This window comes from Procambarus clarkii, chromosome 22 (assembly GCF_040958095.1).
Source record: "Procambarus clarkii isolate CNS0578487 chromosome 22, FALCON_Pclarkii_2.0, whole genome shotgun sequence".
Taxonomy (NCBI): Eukaryota; Metazoa; Arthropoda; class Malacostraca; order Decapoda; family Cambaridae; genus Procambarus; species Procambarus clarkii.
The window spans coordinates 10,447,283-10,461,773 of NC_091171.1; positions in this window are offsets into that span (position 1 = coordinate 10,447,283).

Genomic DNA, 14,491 nt, shown 5'->3' on the forward strand with positions numbered 1-14,491 from the left:
TATATTGTGAACAATTTGTTACCAAAATGGAAGACATAAGACGAAAATTGATGTTATCAAACTGAATGAGTATACACATTAAGTCGCTGTGTGCAAATTGGTGCTCATTCACGGGTAACTTTAGGCTTTGCTGTGGGGAGGCACGCCAGGCTTTTGGACATTATATGCATATACACCTGTAGGGAATTTAATTGCGAACACAATGATACCAAAACGAACGACGTAGCAAGAGAATTAGGGTGAGAAAACTGAAACGAATATACACATTTTACTGATTTTGTGCGCTCATGGGTAACTTTTGCTGACTTTAGGCTTTGCTGTGGGGAGTCACACCAGGCTTTTTGTACATGATATGCATATACACCTGTAGGGAATTCTATTGTGAACACAATGATACCAAAACGAACGACGTAGCACGAGAATTAAGGTGACAAAACTGAAATGATTATACACATTTCGGTGTCGCCGAGTGCTCGCCCGCTTGCCGGGAGCATGACCTCTAAGTTTGTGGTGCGCATGCCGGGAGTGCGAAAGTGTTAACATTATTACACTCTTCAGACATCCCTGGTGTCCGATTTTTTTTCTCGAGTCCAAACTGAGGACACGTTCTGCGTCTGATACAAAAATATTTGTATAAAATTCATTTTTTATCCGATCGACTTTGGGCTAGTTTCAAAATGAGTGCCATTAAATTCCCGTTCACCGTAGTAGGCCGCATTGCATCCTGGGCTGTGTGCCCACACAGTTGACCTCGTGTTTTGTTGACACTGCGCGTGACCAGACCACTTTCCCCTCGCGCCCAACACTTATGTGTTTTTGAGCATTTATATCTGTTCCCGTGTGTTTTCCACCCACTATATACATTACACGATGGATCCTGGTCAAGGGCCAAGCAGTTCTACGCCTAAAGGAGAAAAGGATTCATCCAAAAAGGACAAGATAAGTATGCTGTATAAAAAGTAGTCGAGTGAAGCTTACACCCACAAAGATTTCCAGGTTAGTTGAGAAGTTTTCTGATATTGAGTCGAATATTGAACATGAAGAAGCCCTGAGTGACTTCAATAGGATAATTTAGAGTCAGTAACAGGAGATTATGATGTTATAACAAGTGAGGAAAGTGATGATAGTGAGGAGGACAGTGAACCACTTGCCTCGCCGTCTCGTACTCGAAAGTGTACACGTCCTGGACGTTCTCCACAGCCAGATCCTGGTAATACCTGGTGAAGTGACTACACTCCACCACTTGTTGATGATTTCACTGGAACACCAAGCCTGACTATTCCGACACCCACCACTGCACTACAATTTATTCACCCCTTCCCTGTCCAGCTCGTTGTTGCAGTGAGGGGGCTTGGTAATTACCTAAGTGTAGTTACAGGATGAGAGCTACGCTCGTGGTGTCCCATCTTCATGGCTATTTTAAATCTATGATCTCTTGTTCTTAAAGTTCCAGGTCTCAGGAAATCTTCCCTATCGATTTTATCAATTCCTGTTACTATTTTGTACGTAGTGATCATATCACCTCTTTTTCTTCTGTCTTCTAGTTTTGGCATATTTAATGCCTCTAACCTCTCCCCGTAGCTCTTGCCCTTCAGTTCTGAGAGCCACTTAGTAGCATGTCTTTGCACCTTTTCCAGTTTGTTGATGTGCTTCTTAAGATATGGGCACCACACAACCGCTGCATATTCTAGCTTTGGCCTAACAAAAGTCGTGAACAATTTCTTTAGTATATCGCCATCCATGTATTTAAAAGCAATTCTGAAGTTAGAAAGCGTGGCATAGGATCCTCGCACAATATTCTTTATGTGGTGCTCAGGTGATAGTTTTTTATCTAGAACCACCCCTAGATCTCTAGATCTCTTTCTTTATCAGAATTTTTTAAAGATTTCTCACATAATATATAGGTTGTGTGGGGTCTATGTTCTCCTATTCCACATTCCATAACATGGCATTTATTAACATTAAATTCTATTTGCCAAGTGGTGCTCCATATACTTATTTTGTCCAGGTCATCTTGAAGGGCATGACAATCATCTAAGTTTCTTATCCTTCCTATTATCTTAGCATCATCAGCAAACATGTTCATATAATTCTGTATACCAACTGGTAGATCATTTATGTAGACAATAAACATCACTGGTGCAAGAACTGGACCCTGTGGTACTCCACTTGTGACATTTCTCCATTCTGATACATTGCCTCTGATCACTGCCTTCATTTTTCTATCAGTCAGAAAATTTTTCATTCATGTTAGAAGCTTACCTGTCACCCCTCCAATATTTTCCAGTTTCCAGAATAACCTCTTATGTGGAACTCTGTCGAAAGCCTTTTTTAGGTCCAGATAGATGCAGTCAACCCAACCATCTCTTTCCTGTAATATCTCTGTGGCTCGATCATAGAAACTGAGTAAATTCGATACACAGGATCTTCCAGATCGAAAACCATACTGTCTGTCTGATATTATATCATTTCTCTCCTGGTGTTCTACCCATTTAGTTTTAATTATTTTTTCCAATATTTTGACTATTACACTTGTCAATGATACAGGTCTATAATTAAGGGGGTCATCCCTGCTTCCACTTTTGTAGATTGGAACTATGTTAGCCTTTTTTCACACATCAGCTACAACTCCTGTAAATAGGGATGCCTGAAAAGTCAGTTGAAGTGGAATGCTGAGCTCAGGTGCACATTCTCTCAGAACCCATGGTGAAACTCCATCTGGACCAACTGCTTTGTTCTTATTTAGCTCCTTGAGCATTTTTTCCACTTCGTCTCTAGTCACCTCTATGTGCTCTATGTTGTTCTCTGGAATTCTTATTGTGTCTGGTTCCCTGAAGATTTCATTTTGTTCAAACACACTTTGGAACTTTTTGTTTAATGTTTCACACATTTCCTTTTCATTTTCCGAGAATCTATTTCCCATTTTCAACCTCTGAATGTTATCCTTTACCTGCAATTTGTTGTTTATGAACTTACAGAATAGACCTGGTTCTGGTTTTACATTTGTCTGCAATCCCTTTTTCAAAATTTCTTTCTGCCTCTCTCCTCGTAGCCTGGTGGATAGCGCGCAGGACTCGTAATTCTGTGGCGCGGGTTCAATTCCCGCACGAGGCAGAAACAAATGGGCAAAGTTTCTTTCACCCTGAACGCTCCTGTTACCTAGCAGTAAATAGGTACCTGGGAGTTAGTCAGCTGTCACGGGCTGCTTCCTGGGGGTGGAGGCCTGGTCGAGGACCGGGCCGCGGGGACACTAAAGCCCCGAAATCATCTCAAGATAACCTCAAGAAGATAACCTCCTCACTGCCGTGTAGTTGTTTCTCGCATCTTTGTATCGCTGGTATGTTTGGGGGTTTGGCCTCTTCCTGTATTGATTCCATTTTTGTGTCTTTTGGTCTCTGGCCCTCTTGCAATTTCTGTTCAACCAATCCTGTTTCTAAGTTCTGCATCTCTGTTTTGGTATAAATTTTTTTGTGCCTTTATCATATATTTCACAAAACTTGACATACATCTCATTCACTTCCTTGCCTAGCAACAAGTCTGTCCAATTATACTCACTAAAAATTTTCTAAGGTTGCCATAATGTCCTCTCCTAAAGTCAGGTTTTTCAATTGCATCAACCTTCTTATTTTCTTCCAGATTATAATGCATTGCATACTTTATTCCCAAAAAGACATGGTCACTTTTACCCAAGGGAGGAAGGTACTGAATGTCAAATATTTCTTCCTCCTTCCTGGTAAATATCAAATCTAGCATGGAGGGAACGTCTCCTTTCCTCATCCTCGTAGCTTGTTTAACATGTTGATACAAGAATGTTTCCAGGATGAGGTCTACAAATTTACAGGTCCAAGAATCTTCTGTTTTAGCTTCATAAGCTTCCCAGTCTATGGATTTCAAGTTGAAGTCGCCGACTATCAACAGTTGTGATCTATTGTTATCCGCTCTCGCTATGATCTCTCTCATTATTGTTATAAGACCTTCTCGTTTACTATCTAGCTCCTCCTTTGACCATGTGCTGCTTGGCGGTGGACTATATGCATTTATGATCATTAGTTTATCATCTTCATGGCAGATCTCTAGTGTGGCATAGGCTCCTCGCACAATATTCTTTATGTGGTCCTCAGGTGATAGTTTTCTATCTAGAACTACCCCTAGGGCCGTGGGCCCACACGGTTGACCTTGTGTTTCGTTGACACTGCGCGTGACCGGACCACTCTCCCCTCGCGCCCAACACTTGTGGGGCGCGAGGCGCCAACACAACACAACCCACCAAGCTTGATGGGCGGCTGCCGGAGTGTGATGCTCCTTAAGACAGTCCTCTGTCCTTTTGTAGCCTTGTGCTCTTGCTGCTGTCCTCTCTAATTCTGCTGGACACCTTTTCCTTTTGTTTCATTTTTCTCCCCCCCCCTCCCCCTTCTCCTTTCTCGTTGTCATTTTCTCATTTCCTGCTGACCTTGTGCCTGTTTTGATCATTCTTTTGGCCTTCTTTTGTTTTGATGCCCGGGTGTTTGAGGAGGCATACTCTTTTTGCACCTGTAAAACTGCAGTACCCAACGTCTCGAGCGAGGGGAACCTTTTATTGTCAATCCCCCTTTCGTCACTGAACCTGATCTCGACGGACTGATGGTTCTTAAGGCGGCGTTTGTGGGGCGTATACTCATGACGCACCCCTAGGGGGCCCCGGTATGATCGGTGATAGCTTCTTGTTTGGTGTCCTGCCTCTAAGTATGGCTCTATGGTGGGTGTGGGGGCACATTCATGAATGAAAGTGTTTCTTCTCGTATTTATGTCTATGAATGTTCCTCTTGTACCCTCTCAGGCTCGTGGGGTGGGCAACCAAGCCCCCGAGTCGGACTGTATTGGAAGACCTTGCTCTGTAGCCCCCGCTGCGTTGGGCCCTGACCTTGCTTCTCCTTTGGCCTCTCTGACTCCTCCCCTCGGCTCCCCTCCCTCCTCTGTGGTTAGGTCGAGCCCCAAGCCCCAGTGGTGACTACCTCGTCCCCTGTCGCGGCTCCGTCTCTCGTTGTAACTACTGCGCCTTTTAGCCCCTCTCTCTCTGGGGGTTCTCACCGCCGTCTTCGTCACGGCCGCCCTCGCTCGATTCCTTCCCGTTCTGATACCTATCAAGCCTTGTTTGGTTCTGCTTCGTGGGCCAAATATTTTGATCTCTCTCTCGATTCTGCGCCTCTTGACGATTTCTCCCTCCATCGACATCTCGTTGATTCCGTGGATGCCTCTGTTACCTTAAACCCCACTCGTCTCGGTACATGTGTCGTTGCTGCTCCTTCTCAGGATGCAGCTTCCTGCTTGGCTGCCTTATCCTGCCTTGGCGAGACCCTTGTTCGGGTCTGAAAGAACGCTCGGTTGAACGCCAGTGTTGGCACTATTCTCCTCCCGCCCCATGTTGCGACCGGTGTTCGGGATCTGCGAGACTGCCACGACGATATTCGACATATCCTTGATGCCCAGGGCCATTCTATTCTCCAGGTGGACACGTTTACTCGTCCCCCCTCGTGGTAGTCGCCGTCAACCTCTTTGGGTTGTGAAGATTACCTTTGATGGTCGGACCCTTCCACCCTCTGTCATTCTTGCTGATGCCAGGTACTCACCTAATTGTGCTTGCGGGGGTTGAGCTTTGGCTCTTTGGTCCCGCCTCTCAACTGTCAATCAACTGGTGTACAGATTCCTGAGCCTACTGGGCTCTATCATATCTACATTTGAAACTGTGTATGGAGTCAGCCTCCACCACATCACTTCCTAGTGCATTCCATTTATTAACTACTGACACTGAAAAAATTCTTTCAAACATCTATGTGGCTCATCTGGGTACTAAGTTTCCACCTGTGTCCCCTTGTTCGTGTCCCACCCGTGCTGAAGAGTTTGTCTTTGTCCACCCTGTCAATTCCCCTGAGAATTTTGTAGGTGGTTATCATGTCTTCCCTTATCAGGTGCTCTGTCTAGGAGTACATTCCTTCTCCTAGGCTCTGTAACAAGTGCTGGAGGTTTGGGCATGGTGCCTTCCGCTGCTCTGGGACTCACTCTCTCTGTCCTTTGTGTGGTGGCGAAGGTCACTCTAAGTTGGAGTGCACTTCTCCCTGGGCCCGTTGCCTCAACTGCGGTGAGGCCCATCCTACCTTCTCCCGTGCGTGTGTCCATTACAAGCTTGAGGCAGCCGTCCTCAACTTGAAGCACCGGGAGCGTTTATCTTTTCCTGAGGCGAGACGCCAGGTTCGCCGGCTCCCGCCTTATGCTAATATCTCTTATGCTCGCGTGTTGCGCTCTTCCTCTCCTCGTCCTTCCCACCTTCCTCAGACTCACAACCGTTTCCGGGCCTTGGACCCTGATATGCCCACTGCCCCCTCCTCTGTTCCTTTGGGTTCTCTCCCGAAGGATCCACCTCCTGGTCCTCTGTCTGGGGTTCCCCTTCTTTCTACCCGGTCTGTCTTGTCTCCTGCGCCTTCTTCCTCGTCTCCCTCCGTTCCTCCTTCCCACCCTTCCCCTCCGTCTCTTGACTTTCCCCGCCGCCTGTCGGTGCGGGCTGATGTCCATCGCTCTCCAAACGGCCGTCATGTGTGCTCTCGTTCAGCTTCTCCTGTTGAGACGCGAGAATCCGTTGCCCAGTACGTAGTTGCTGGGACACCTGTCTCTTTAAGTCAGAAGCGTAAGCCTGGCTTTTCTCCTTCCTCCTCCCTGGCGGGTAAGAAGGTTTCGCTTTCTTCCTCGGACCCTACTTCTGCCTCTCTCGCTCCTTTCCCTCCCATTTCGGTGGTTGCGCCCCCTGTTCCTGCTATGGAGGTTTCTTTAGCCCCCGCTTCCCTCTCGGTTGCTGCCCTTGCTGAGGTGCACTCCCCTCTTTCTACTCCCCCCTCTTCCTGCTGCTGTCCTTGACTGCTCCCCTCTGTTGTCTCCTCCTCTTCCTCCTCCGGAACCCATCCGCCCACCTCTGGTCTGTTCTCCCGCTTCCTTCCCTCCGTCTTTGCTCAGTTTACCCATGCCCCCTGACCCTGACTTTGCTGACCCTGATCCCGACCCTGATATTCTTTAACATGCTATGATGCTCTTTCGCCTTTGTTTCTTCCTTGTTCTCTGTTGGTGTCCTTTCTCTTCTCGTCGATGTCTATTCTTCAATGGAACGTTCGAGGTTATTACGCCAATTTCCTCGAACTCCAACTTCTGATTTCACGGTTTTCGCCCCTTTGTGTCTGTCTCCAGGAGCCGATGCTTGGTGGTCGTCCTGGTCGTTTTTGTGGCTATTCCTTTCTCCCCCCCCACCTAGCCGTTGCTGGGGCTCCTAATTCTTCTGCTCTCTTGATTCGCGCTGATGTTCCCTTTGTTCCTTTACTTTTTCCTTCGCCTCTCCATTGTTCTGCTGCTCCTATCATTGTGGGGAAATGGTACACAGTTTGTTCCATTTATCTCCCCCCGAGTGTCCCGCTTTCTCTTCCTGATTTGAAACACCACCTAGACTCCTTGCCGGAGCCTGTGCTCCTGCTGGGTGATTTCAATTGTCATCATTCTCTTTGGGGTGATGTTCTGATGAATACCCGAGGTCGCCTTCTTGAGCCGTTTCTTCTCTCTTCTTCCCTGTCTTCTGAATTCTGGTGAGCCCACTCATTTGGACTCTCGGACTCGCACGCTTTCCTGTCTTGATCTTTCTCTCTGCTCTTCTTCTCTTTACTTAGATTTCACGTGGCAGGTTCTTGATGACCTCCATGGCAGTGATCATTTCCCCATCCTTGTTTCCTTTTTCTCTTTTCGCCCTTCTCTCTCTTTCCCTAGGTGGCAGTTTGCTAAGGCGAACTGGAACCTATTTACCCTCAGTTCTGCTCTCTCTAACCTCTCCCTCGCGCTCTCCTCCTTTTTCATGACACTGTCTTCGACGCTGCCCTCCGCTCTATTCCTCGCTCTTCCTCTCGGGGTCCACGGAAGTGCGTTCCCTGGTGGAATGCGGACTGTGCTCGGGCTGTCCGCTGTAAGCGTGCAGCCTGGAAGAGGCACCGCCGTAGGCAGATGACCGATTCTTTTCTTTTCTTTCGGAAAGGGAGTGCGGTGGCCCGTAGGGCCATCCGTATGGCTAAACGTGAATGTTGGGCTTCTTATGTCTCCACAATTATGTCCAAAACTCCCCTGCCACAGATCTGGAAGCGTATCTGCAAGATAGCGGGTAAGTTCGTTCCCGATGTTTCACCGGTCCTTCATCTCCGTGGTACTCTTGTGGCGGACCCGTTGCAGATCGCTACCATACTGGGTTCCCTTCTGTTAGCTCTGGTCTTCATCTTCCCAATCTTTCCTTCTTCATAAACCTGTCCTTGAGTCTCATCCTTTAGATTTCTGCACTCGTCTTCGACTTTCCTATAACGATCCCTTCTCTCTCTCTGAACTTCGTTCTGCCCTGGCCCTCTGCGGTTCTACGACAGCGGGCTCCGATGGTATTCATTATGAGATGCTTCGCCATCTCCCTCCGTGCACGTCTCAGTATTTACTGAGTCTGTATAATCGGATCTGGGAGTCGTCGTCAGTCCCTGAGGACTGGCTCGATGCCGTTGTCCTCCCTGTTTGCAAACCAGGGTCTCTGGGAACTTTCCCTAAGGACTTTCGCCCTATTGCCCTCACAAGTTGTGTCTGCAAACTCTTTGAACGTATGGTTAACGTTCGTCTGATGTGGTTCCTGGAACACCATCACCTCCTCTCCCCTTCTCAATTTGGTTTCTGCAAGTGCAGCAGCACGACAGATGTCCTGGTGAACTTGGAGGTCTATATTCGTACTGCTTTTGCTGCGAGGACCTCCGTTGTTACCGTCCTTTTTGACCTGGAAAAGGCTTACGACACCACTTGCCGATATCATATTCTATCCCAGCTTCATTCTTTTGGTCTTCATGGTCATCTCCCTCTCTTTCTCCGCAGCTTCCTCTCTCGTCGTTCCTTTCGGGTGCGCCTTGGTACCGCTCTCTCTCCCTCTTTTCAGCAATATGAAGGTGTGCCCCAGGGTAGTGTTCTGAGCACTACTCTTTTTCTGGTTGCCCTCAATGGTCTTCTTTCCTCTCTTCCTTCGGGTGTCTTCTCCGCTCTCTATGTCGATGATCTTACCCTTTGCTGTCAGGGTGATGATTCGCCTCTCCTTCAGCACCGGCTTCAACTTGCGATTGATGCCGTGTCGTCTTGGGCCACCGATCATGGCTTCAAGTTCTCTACTTCTAAGACTTGTGCCATGTCTTTTACTAGCAAACGGGTCGTTCTTCGTCCCTCTTTGTCACTTTATGGTCATCCCCTTGAGTACAAAGATTCCGCGAAGCTTTTGGGGTTATTCCTTGACACTCGTTTGTCTTGGTCTCCCCATATCTCTTACCTCCGTGTTGAGTGCTCTAAGGCCCTTGCCCTCCTTCGGGTATAGTCCCATACTTCTTGGGGAGCGGATAGGCGCACTCTCCTTACTTTACATTCCTCTCTCGTCCTGTCTAAGCTCGATTATGGTTGCCCTGCTTACTCATCTGCTTCTCCTTCTACTCTTCACCGTCTTGATGCTTTGCACCATACTGGGTTGCGCCTCAGTTCTGGTGCCTTTCGTTCGACTCCCGTCCTTAGCTTGTATGTTGACACTGGCTTCCTGTCTCTCCAGGACCGCCGTGATCGCTACTGTCTTCGCTATCTTGCGCGGTCCTTACAACATCCTTCCTCTCGCCTCTGTTGTGCTTTAACTTTTACCCCTCCCTGCAGTTCCTGTTCCTCTTCACCATCACCCTCTTTCTGTCCGGTTATCTCGCTTACAGGATTCTCTTTCCGTTCATGTTTCTAATGTTTCTCCTCGTGTTGTTCCTTCTTTGCCCCGTGGAGAGTCCCCCTTCCGCAGTTTTGTACATCCTTGACCCGCATCACTAAAGCTTTAACCCCTCCTACAGTTCTAAAACGCCTTTTCCTTGAGCACTTTTCTTCTCACTCCCGCTCCGTTTCTGTCTTCACCGATGGGTTTAAGTCTGCGGACGGTGTTGGCTACTCTGTTGTTTTTCCTGATCGCATTTATATGTGTCGCTTACCTCCGGAGACTAGCATCTTTATAGCGGAGCTTTATGCTATTCTCTATGCTCTTCGTCTCCTGCTTTCTCGTTGTCAGTCTTCCTTTGTGGTTGTTGTTGAGACTCGTAGTGCCCTCATGGCTCTTGGGTCCTTTAATCCGGTTCATCCAGTAGTTGTCGAGATCCAGCATTGGCTGTTTCTTGTTCACAGTAAGTTTAAGTCGGTTGAGTTTTGTTGGGTTCCCAGCCATATTGGTGTGTCTTTAAATGAGCGTGCGGATGCTGCCGCCAAAAAAGCTGTCCGCTCTTGTCCCATCTCTCGTAAAGGTATTCCATATTCCGACTTTTTCCCGGTTATCCATTCCTCCATCCTTACCTGTTGGCAGGCTTCTTGGTTGTCTGTTACTGGTAACAAACTCCGTACTCTTAAATGTTGTGTTTCCTCGTGGCCGTCCTCCTACCACCGTAACCGGCGATGGGAAACTGCTATGCGAGGTTGCGTATTGGCCATACTCGCTTAACCCATGGTCACTTGATGGAGCGCCGCCCTGTTCCTTATTGTCCTAATTGCATTGTCCCTCTTACAGTCGTGCATGTCCTTCTTGAATGTCCTGACTTCTGGGACGAGCGTGTGTCTTGCTTTCCGACCGCCCCTCGCGGTCACCTGTCCCTCAATAGAATTCTTGGTGACTCGGATACTTTTGATATCGTTCGCTTTATGTGTTTTTGTTCTCGTATTGGCATCCTTGGTGATATTTAGCGCCCTCTGATTATTCCGCACGTTTGATGGTGCTACATAGCCTTCCCGGTTTGGTGCCTTCTTTTGATAATTACTTACTTACTGACTTACTACCATCTAGAATGTCTGCGACTACTGGAGGATTGAAAAGTACATAAAAGGGAAAGATCGACCTTTAAGGATCACCCTGAATGGTGCCAAACAGATGGAAGAAGTACTAAGGAATGCTAGAAAATTACAAAGTGATGAGGTAGGGAAAGTATGGTCGTTAAGATGAGGTCTTTAAAAAGAAGACAGAGAAGCTGAAACTGAACCTCGCCGAGGCAAAACCTTTAAATGAGAGCAGGAATGAAGAAGAAATCAATTCTATTTTCTACAAAGTGATAGGGGTAGGCATACCAGTAAAATGGTACATAAAGGCAAACCAACAAAATCATTAGAGAGAGGGGGAGTGAAGAATAAGAAGAGGGGGAGAACAAGTACCTGAAAATTGCATACACCAACATAAATGGAGTGAAATCAAAGATACTGGAGTTAAGTGATGTAATACAGCTGCAGACACCAGATATTGTTGTACTCACGGAGACAAAACTTGAAGATGATATTTTAATTGTGGTCATATTCCCAAGGGGCTATTCGGTTTGGAGACGGGACAGAAAAATTAGGAAAGGAAAGGTGGTGGTGTTGCTGTGCTGGTGAAAGAACACCTAAAGGTAAACGAAATAATGATTGCCAATCCATGAGTTGACATAATAGCACTAGAGATCTGTAATCAGGATGATAAATTAACGATCGTAAATGCATATAGTCCACCGCCAGGCAACACATGGACAAAGGAGCTAGATAATAAACGAGAGGGTCTTATAACAATAATGAGAGAAATTATAGCGAGGGCTGATAAAGATAGATCATGACTGTTGGTGGTCGGCAACTTCAACTTGAAATCCATAAACTGGGAGGCATATGAAGCTTGTAGATTCGTAAACCTCATCTTGGAAACATTCACGTTTCAACATGTTAAACAAGCTACGAGGCTGAGGGAAGGGGATGTTCCCTCCATGCTGGATTTGATACTTATCAGGAAAGAGGAAGAGATATTTGACATTCAGTACCTTCCTTTCTTGGGTAAAAGTGACCATGTCTTTTTGGGAATAAAGTATGCAATACATTATAATCTGGAAGAAAATGAGATTGAAGCAGTTGAAAAGCCTGATTTCAGGAGTGGTCATTATGGGGAACTCAGACATTTCTTTAAGGAATTTGACTGGAAAGACTTGCTGTTATGACATGAAGTAAATGAGATGTATGTCAAGTTTTGTGAAATATATGATAATGGCACAAAAAAATTTATACCAAAGCAGAGATGCAGAACTAAGAAACAGGATTTGTTCAACAGAAATTACGAGAGAGCCAGAGACCAAAAGACACAAAAATGGAATCAATACAGGAAGAGGCCAAACCCCCAAACATACCAGCGATACAAAGATGCGAGAAACAACTACACGGCAGTGAGGAGAGAGGCAGAAAGAAATTTTGAAAAAGGGATTGCGAACAAATGTAAAACAGAAACAGGTCTATTCTATAAATTCATAAACAACAAATTGCAGGTAAAGGATAATATTTCAGAGGTTGAAAAAGGGAAATAGATTCATGGAAAATGAAAAGGAAATGTGTGAAACATTAAATGAAAAGTTCCAAAGTGTGTTTGTACAAAATGAAATCATCAGGGGACCAGACACAATAAGAATTCCAGAGAACAATACAAAGCACATAAAGGTGTCTTGAGAAGTGGAAAAAATGCTCAAGGAGCTAAGTAAGAACAAAGCAGTTGGTTCAGATGGAGTTTCACCATGGGTTCTGAGTGAATGTGCACCTGAGCTCAACATTCCACTCAACTGATTTTTCAGGCATCCCTGTGTAAAAAGAGTTGTAGCTGATGTGTGGAAAAAGGCTAACATAGTTCCAATCTACAAATGTGGCAGCAGGGAAGACCTCAATTATAAACCAGTATCATTTGACAAGTGTAATAGTCAAAATATTGGAAAAAATAATAAAACTAAATGGGTAGAACACCTGAAAAAAAACTATATAATATCAGCCAGACAGTATTGTTTTCGATCTGGAAGATCCTGCGTAACAAATTTACTCAGTTTCTATGATCGAGCCACAGAGATTTTACAGGAAAGAGATGGCTAGGTTGACTGCATCTGTCAGGACCTAAAAAAGGCTTTTGACATAGCTCCATATAAGAAGTTGTTCTGGAAACTGGAACATATTGGAGGGGTGACAGGTAAGCTTCTAATAAGGATGAAAAATTTTCTAACTGATAGAAAAATGAGGGCAGTAATCAGAGGCAATGTATCGGATTGGAGAAATGTCACAAGTGGAGTACCACAGGGTTCAGTTCTTGCACCGGTAGTGTTCATTGTCTACATAAATGATCTACCAGATGGAATACAGAATTATATGAACATGTTTGCTGATGATGCTAAGATAATAGGGAAGATAAGAAACCTAGATGATTGTCATACCCTTTAAGAAGACCTGGACAAAATAAGTATATGGACACCACTTGGCAAATGGAATTAAATGTTTATAAATGCCATGTTATGGAATGTGAAATTGGAGAACATAGACCCCACACAACCTATAAATTTTGTGAGAAATCTTTAAAGAATTCTGATAAAGAAAGGGATATAGGGGTGGTTCTAGATAGAAAACTGTCACCTGAGGATCACATAAAGAACATTGTGCAAGGAGCCTATGCTACACTTTCTAACTTCAGAATTGTTTTTAAATACATGGATGGAGAAATACTAAAGAAATTGTTCATGACTTTTGTTAGACCAAAGCTGGAATATGCAGCGGTTGTGTGGTGCCCATATCTTAAGAAGCACATCAACAAACTGGAAATGGTGCAAAGACATGCCACTAAGTGGCTCCCAGAACTGAAGGACAAGAGCTACGAGGAGAAGTTAGAAGCATTAAATATGCAAAAACTAGAGATTGAAGAAAAAGAGGCGATATGGTCACTACGTACAAAACAGTAACAGGAATCGACAAAATTGATAGGGAAGAATTCCTGAGACCCAGCACTTCAAGAACAAGAGGTCATAGATTTAAACTAACGAAACAAAGCTGCCGGAGATGTATACGAAAATTCACTTTTGTAAACAGAGTGGTAGACGGTTGGAACAAGTTATGTGACGTGATGGTGGAGGCCAAAACCGTCAGTAATTTCAAAGCGTTATATGACAGAGTGCTGGGGAGACGGGACACCATGAGCGTAGCTCTCATCCTGTAACTACACTTAGGTAATTACACTTGGGTAACACTTAATCCTTAGGACTTGGTCTATGTCAGACAGGAGGGATACATCCTGACCTGGCTGTCCCGTGGCTCCCGGATAACTGTTCTACTACAGTATTAGGTAATGGGAGACGACTTTGTGGAAGTTGCTTATCAGTCATACCCACTTAACTCTTGGTCATTTAATGGAACATCCTGCTCCCTTTTGTCCAAACTGCATTGTCATGCACCTCCTTGTAGAATGCCTGAATATTCAGGATGATTGCTTTCCCGATGTCCCTAGGGGTTAATTATCTTATGATAGAATCCTTGGTGAATCCAATACTTTGATATAACTTACTTTGTCCTGTTCTCATATGACATCTTGAGTGATATTTAGCCTCTTTTTGAATATCTAGCAAAACAGGTCAAGCCACATAACTTCCCAGCTTGATGT